The sequence below is a fragment of the Vombatus ursinus genome, unplaced genomic scaffold, assembly GCF_900497805.2.
Source record: "Vombatus ursinus unplaced genomic scaffold, bare-nosed wombat genome assembly UNPS02014830.1, whole genome shotgun sequence".
Lineage (NCBI taxonomy): Eukaryota > Metazoa > Chordata > Mammalia > Diprotodontia > Vombatidae > Vombatus > Vombatus ursinus.
Genome location: NW_020954608.1, coordinates 32,829,316 through 32,837,432, shown reverse-complemented (window position 1 = coordinate 32,837,432; position 8,117 = coordinate 32,829,316). Strand labels below are relative to the sequence as shown.

The 8,117-nt window shown below is 34.2% G+C and overlaps 1 non-coding gene across 1 annotated transcript; it reads right to left on the bottom strand.

Annotated features, from left to right (window-relative positions):
- Window positions 1–2,811: 2,811 nt before the first annotated feature.
- LOC114025480 lies at window positions 2,812–2,916 on the bottom strand. The gene has a single exon (XR_003567029.1). It is a non-coding gene; the product is annotated as a U6 spliceosomal RNA (small nuclear RNA).
- Window positions 2,917–8,117: the final 5,201 nt, after the last annotated feature.

Genomic DNA, 8,117 nt, shown 5'->3' with positions numbered 1-8,117 from the left:
CTGCTCCACTAGCTTAGTGTTCAGGATCTCCCCTTGGTATGCTGAGGTGGGGCTTGTCACTGGTTTGCTGGGACATTTCCTGTCCTGTACTGCTCCCCCTCCCCCAGAGCAAGAGTGTCCTTTCCTATTAAGCCCTCAAGCTTCCTGGGCTATAAGACTGCTGCACCCCCTCTTTCTGCTGGCTTAGCTGTTCCAAGGTTTTTCCTGGAGTGATATTTTCTGAGCTTTCAGAGGTCAATAAGGGAGGGTGAGAGTGACTTACTTCTTACTCCACCATCTTGGCTCCCAGAAGGAGAAGTCCCTTAATTGCCCCTTAAATGAAAAGAGCAAGGGTGCATTCCAGACATGGGCATAGCCAGTGGAAAGGCTTGGCAAGAGGAGATGGGAGTGCCATGTGTAAGAAAAAGAAAGGACAGTTTTGATGGAGAAAGAATCAGTCTATTTTCTCATGTCTATAAAATCATTATTATAACAACTTAAATATACTTTGATAACTTTAATAAAAACAATATAAGAAGGAAACAGGCCAGCTTTCACAGATGATGTTCTATCATCCTAAAAGTCATATATTGACTAAAATGTGCAAAGTACACAAGATTATAAATTGTTCAATATTTGCTGATGTTTTTATTGACAATAGTGCAAAGCACAGCTTTAATGATTTTTCCATATAGTGATCAAATGTATAAATGTTAGGTTCATATAAGAACACTTAATAGGTACATCCATATAAACACATTTATTCAATTATCTTGTAATTATCAATATCAAATTAATAGTGACACATACTTGCCCAAGTTGTTCCCCCACTGTCATAGAGAATATCTTGGATGGATCACAAATCAAAAAGGAATCTCCTAGGAATGGTGAGGCCCTCCATATGATTCTATGTGGAGGTGGCACTGTGTTAATTGTTATCAGGCCCCAGATTGCTGGTAGGCTTCCCTACTGAGATCAATGTCCACTTAAATTATGCTAATGCAATAAATAATTTATGAATCCTTTGAAAGGGAAACAATTATTTCTAAAAGTCAATATGTCTCTACTAAAATATCTATATCAAGATCAATATACATACATATATATATATATATATGGTAAAAATGAAAAGGACCTATATATTCTAAAATATTTAAAGTAGCTTTCTTTGTGGTGGCAAAGAACTAGAAGTTAAAGAGATGGCCATCAATTGGGGAATGGCTGAATAAGCTGTGGTATGTGATTATAATGGAATACTATTGTGCTCTAAGAAATGATGAACTTGATGATTTTTAAAAAACACAGATAGACTTGCACGAAATAATAAAGCATAAAATGAATAGAACCAAGAGAAGGCTGTGTACAGTAACAGCAATATTGTTTTAAGTACAACTTTACACTAACAAGTCATTTTGACTATTATAAACTTCCACATTGACTACAAAGGACATATGAAGGAAGATACTTTCCACATCCAGAGAAAGAACTGATAAATAGAAGTATGTATAAAATCATTTTACATGTATATACATATTTGTGTCTAATAGTAGTCATCTCTAGGTTGGGGGGTGATAAAAGAAGAAATTTACATGGAAACTCTATTGCATATTGAAAAGGAATAGCAAGTTGTGCATGATGGATTTACAGTTTCATATGCAATCATCTTTTTTATTATACTATGTCACAGAAATGCCTGTTTTATTCCATAAACTAACAATCAAATAAATATTTTTTTAAAAAAATCTATATCTATATATAACTTCAGACTGGCTGAAGTTTTCATTATAACAAGTACAAAAGCAGATTGATGTAAGGATTCTGCCATATTCTGCTACTACCTTGAATAAAGCTTTAGAAGATCCTATTGGACTGCAATCTGGGGTCCCTGCAGGTCACTCCATTTCTTTTGTGTTTCCTTTTTTGTGCCAGGCTAATAATTAAACAACAAATACTTTTAAATACTCATGACTTTGCTGAGCATGTTCTTGTAGGTTCAATGTCTGAAAATTTAAAGAAGGTGAATTGATTTCAACTATATATCGTGAGGTCTTATTATGGAGATATTTTTAAAATATTTTTTGTATGTTTGACATGGATTTGTTTTACATAAAAAGAATGGTATTTCAACTAATAAAATAAGAGCAAGTCATGCCACATAAATTTCATTTCATCATTTCCTTATTTTAAAGGTCATATATAAATATATGTACATATATATTTATACTAAAATCAAAATGATACAGAGAACATTAGCCAAGGTCTTTACAAGTATGACATGCAAATTTATGAAATACTTTTTAAAACTATGAAAAGGCTCCCTTTTAGCTATGAACACTAGATAACAGTTTGGCAGAAACTGGGATTAGAATAGCATCTTTAGTGTATGTCATAATAAGCTCAAAGGGATAAACAACCTGAATATCAAAGGTCAAAGGTCACAACATTTAAAAAAAATAGATAAGAACCAGATTAGATAACTTTTACAACTATGCCTAAGGGGAGAATATAAAAATGGTCCTTGTCCTCAATTAGCCCCCACTCACTTCAATTCTCTTGTCCTAGACAAAGTATCTGGCTGTAGAAACTCCTAATATGGCTTTTTCTTAATCCAGTGCTTAGCACAGTGCCTAGCATATAGTAAACACTTAATAAATGTAAATTGATTGATCCAACCTATAATACTCAGGTCATGCATGCATCTAATTTGAGCTTATTGGGAGGTGGGGGTAGGGTTAAAGACATTGTTAATTTCATTCAATCTGCTTCCAGAGTTCCTAGTAGTCTTAATAAAAAAGGAGTACTATCTCCTGCTCAAAAAAAAAAAAGCAACTGAAAGACCTGAAACACTTTACTAATTTGCATGTCATACTTACATAGAGGCCATGCTAATATTCTATGTATTATTTCATATTGTGTTAATACATGTGATACTCAAATGAGCACTTATCCTTTCAAAAAAAGAAAATTATGAAACTCATTTTGGCATAATTTACTCTTTTTAAATTTAGCTGAAATAAAATTTATTACAATTTCTGTAAAACAAAAGATGTTTATCTTTGAACAAAAATAAGGAGGTCTTTGTTATGAGGGATTATTTTCTAGAAGGGCAGTAGGGAGGGATACTGGGATAATTTAGGCACTATAAAAAAGAAATAATATTAATAAAATTTATTTTTAAAAAGGGGAGCTAGGACACTGGCCCACATTTGGAACTAAAATTATTATCTATCATGAGACTCTCACTTACCACTCCAATTTTAACAACAATCCTATGGTGCTGACTTGGGAAAATCACTAGTAGCTGAGAAAAAGTATATCAAGATCATATAGTTTGGTCTTTATATGTTCTGTGGCTATGGAATCAAAGGCTGAGGAAAGATCAATGCAAGCTGCCAATAGCCTTAAGTTGCTCTGAGGTGTTTTTAAGTAAGATGAAAGGGCATAAAAGTGGTCAGTGGTGGGGGGGATAATTATATTTCAAATTTTCTTGATCCTTGTGCAAGATATTATGATGAAAAATCCATTCCCATGTTGTTGAGAAGAAGCTAGACTCATTTTGAAGATTGTTACCACAGTGATGGAAGAACTGGGCAGTTGAGCTGAGTAAGTAGGAACAGGGCAATTACCACTAATAGACCTTATAAGAGAATAAGCCTCTCTCCCAGGCTGAGGCTGCCTATAGTAAGCATACAAAAATGGATACTACCCACATCTCTAGATTGGTATTCCTAAATTGAACCTTATACTGGGGCTATAGAGATTATTATGGTACAACAAAGAAATCATAAGGACTGAGTGAGACTTCTTAATGGCAAGGCAATATGGCACAGGATAAATCTCATTATTTGTGTGATTATTTCTGTACGTCTATGCTCAATTGTGTTTTGTGTGTCCCTGGGAAAAGTCTACAACAAATGCTGAAAAATGTTAGGAACACCAAATGGCTGAGTAAATGCTAATGTCTTCACAAGTTCAGTAATGACTATATCTTTGACAGTACCCTTTGAGCCTTTTCCTCTTCTCCTTGGAGGATCTATCTCAGAAGATCTAATACTCTGCTATAAGTTGCTATATACTGGCAGAGGAATGATCAACAAAATAATCCATAATTTGGAGGATGTGGTAGGAGCAACATTTGATCCAAGTAAATTGAGCAGGTTTGTTTTTGAAAGAGTAGGCAAGGAGAGCATAGATGATGAGGAAGCAACTCAGCTGAACTCTTTCAACTTACCCATCCAAAAAAAATTAAAACAATGCTTCAAATTAAATTTTGGAATGACAGAATCAAGAAAAGATCAAGGTGAAATATTTTTCCAGTCTAAGAAAACTTAGGAGATCCATAGGAGAGGACTGTGACATTGAGGTGAAGGCCTGTCTGGAGTGCACATATGGCAGCAGCATCAGAGGCTGCAGCATTAGCTTCAGGAGCTCTCATCCTAGAAGGGGGTCAGAAAAGTGATCAGGGGTTACAGGGAACCTATTGCTGTCACTGGGTGCAACTGGTGATTATTGTACATATAGAGTTTTGGGTCACAGTTACAAAGCCAAGAGGAGCACTAACACTTACAGCACCAGAAGAGTATGGGACCTGGTCACAGCTCCAGAGGAAAGAAGAGCACTAGTGCTTGTGGCTACAGAAGAACAGGGATTATTCCTAGGCAAAGAATGGAGTAAGACTAGAAGAGCATTGACCAAATCTCTCCCCAGATCCTACCACCTAGGAAGCACTGAAAACTTTCAGACCTCCAAAGTTATTTCTGAAAACAGTAGCATGAAAAAGTCTGAAACTTGGGACAGTGCCTCCCTACCCCAAGGTGAGCAAAGCCCAATTTTAACATAAAGTTCAAAGTCAAGAAATAGACTGAAAAAATGAGCAAAAAACAAAAAAGGAACTTAAACATCAGAAAAAAATACATTATTAGAGTGGTAGGGAAGACCAATACACAAACTCAGAGGACAACAATGTAAAAACAGATACTCCAAAAACCTGGAAGAAAAATGCCAAGTGGACCCAAACCTGATAATAATTACTGGAAGAACTACTAGGTCTATATCGCAAAGACATAAAAAGGAAAGGGTCCTATTTGTACAAAAATATTTATAGCATCTCTTTTTGTGGTGGCTAAGAATTGAAAACCAAATGGATGCCTTTAAAAATAGAATTTGTCTAATTGCAAAAGAGACACAAGAAAATATGAAGTGAAATTAACATATTAAAAGAAAAAGAAATCAAAGGAATTAGAATAAGTAATGAGGAAAAAAATTATCATTCTTTGAAGACATATGATGATACACCTAGATCAGAAACTTACAGAATCAATTAAAAGACTAATTGAAATAATTAACAATCTAATCAAAGTCATAGAATATAAGATAAATCCATATAAAACATCAGTATTTCTATATATTACCAACAAAGTCCAACAGCTAAAGATGGAAAGAGAAATCCCATTTAAAATAATTGTAGACAATATAAAATACTTAAAAGTCTAACTGCTAAGATAAACCCAGGAACTATATGAATATGATTATAAAACACATTTCACATGAATAAAGTTAGACATATATAAATGAAAAAATATTAATTACTCAAGTAAAACAAGTCAGTATTTAAAAAATGACAATTATACCTAAATTAATTTTCCTGTTCTGGTCCATACCAAACAAACTGCCAAAGAATTATGTTTTAGAGGTAGAAAAAAAATAATAACACAATTTATCTGAAAGAACAAAAGGTCAAGGATATCAAGGGAATTAATGAAAAAAATACAAAGGAAAGTGACCTACCCATACCAGATCTAAAATTATATTATAAAGCAGCAATTAAAAATATCTCAAAGGCAAATTAATAGCCCTTATAATATTATCCAAGCACCCTTTAGCTAACATTGTTTTGGAAAATTTGAACATGAGATTGGGCAATAGCTCTGCAACAGATTAATCTCTATTAAATTTAAATTGATACCTATGTTAGTGGTTCTCAAAATTTTTGGTCTTACAAAACCTTACATTCCTAAAAATTACCAAGGACTTTAAAGGTCTTTTGTTTATTGGAGTTAAATCACTGATATTTGGATCTATAATATTGTAATTGTTATAATATTTAGTTTATGAGAGTCATATCTATTTATATTTATGATATATTGATATTAGAAATTAAAATATCATAGTATTATTACGAATATATTTTGGAACTTAACAGAATCTCTGAAAGGGTCTCAGGTTTTGTGAGGCTCCCCAGACCACACTTTGAGAACTGCTACTCTCAATAAAATTAATCAGGGTAGAGAAGAAAATATGAAGTGAAATTAACATTTTCTTTTTTCATTTAAGTTCTTATTTTTTCCAATTATATGTAAACATAATTATTAATATTTGTTACTGTTTTTTTAATTGAGTTTTGTATAGGGAAGGATATGAATGTCAGGACATACCATTTTTAAATGGTTTTTAAGTGAAAGTGGTTTTTAAGAGAAAGCTATATGGGAATTATAAGACATATATTCTTCTATATATCAGATAGGTCAGAAGCTGAGTTATAACTTTAACTGAAATCAAGATTGTTAATCCCCATAGTTGTTTGAGACAGAAGACTCTGAAAAGACAAATGTCTTGGAAAGACATGATGTTGATTTTTTAAAGGCTAGAAGATCAAATGGTTGTATTTGCTACATTTTTTTTTTATTCTGCCACTGAATAGGACAATTAATCAATGATAAGTGTGATTGAAAATACCCTTGGGGGCAGCTAGGTGGTGCAGTGGATAGAGCACCGGCCTTGGAGTTGGGAGGACCTGAGTTCAAATCCGGACTCAGACCAAACACTAGACACTTACTAGCTGTGTGACCCTGGGCAAGTCACTTAACCCCACTTGCCTAAAAATTAAAAAAAATACCCTTGGAATCTAAGAAAATGAATGCAACCCACTGCTCCAGTTCCTTATAGGGAAGAGATTAATTAATTTCTTTGTATAATTGAAGATGACTCAAGCAAGGGTTAACCAAAGGCACACACTGAAGACCACACGTATGCCAGAGAAGGGTAAAGTTAGACAAGGAATATCCTGAGGAGCAAAATACTTGGGAGTCTATCTACCAAAATATACAGAAAAACTAGAAATGCAGCTACAAACCACTATTTACAGAAGTTGACACAAGCTTAAATATTTGGACAAATTTAATTGTTCATGGGTAGTCTGAGTCAATATGATAAAATGATTATACTTTATAAATTAATTTAATTATTCAATGCTATCCCAATCAAACTATAAAAGTATTACTTTATAGAAATAGAAAAAATAATACTTCAATTCATTATGGAGGTGCAAAAGTCAATATTCTTAAGGGAAACAATGGGGAAAAACATAGGCATGAAAGGAGCTTAACAGCATCAGGTCTTGTTGTTGTTGTAGTTGTTGCTTGCCCTTTGTTTTCAAAGATGGCCAATGACATCACAACGTGATGACTGACATCTTGACTTATGCATGAATTAGAGTTAAGTGAGGCAGAATTGCCAAGAAGTCATCAGACACATTCTCCAATCCAGACTCACTGAAGTCCAGTGGCAAGAGAAAAGTCAAGATCACTGGTGATGGCCCAGGATGCATTGGATGACTTTGGTGTCATAGATGTCCAACCAAGCTCTAAGCACTCCACAGCACCTGTTTCAGCCACCTCCATGGCCATTGGAGCAAATTGTTCTTATCCATTCATTTCTCTAGAGGAAACCTTCATACGCTTGGGATAGCCATCCCCTTAACTGACTGATGGGTTTGAGACCTATTGATTATGGTCAACTTGGTTTAGCTGTCTACTGAGACAGTTTTAGCAGAGTGTGGCTGTTTCATATGCTATAGCTTCTTGAAGCCACAGGTGAAAGTTGGGTAACAAGTATACAACAAAGGTGGATGAGCAACCCTTAAAAGGGTTTGGCAAGACCTCACACCAGAGGCACTAGTCTTCACCCAAAAACCCCATACACCCCACCAGGTCATAAACTATACTTGAGAGCTGTAATTCTCAAAATACTTTAGAATTAGTAAAAAAAAAAAGAGATATCAGCAGAAGATATTACATGAGGTATTGAAAAATGAGAAACAAACAAATCTAGCAGACTCATTTTATGATAAAAACTACTTG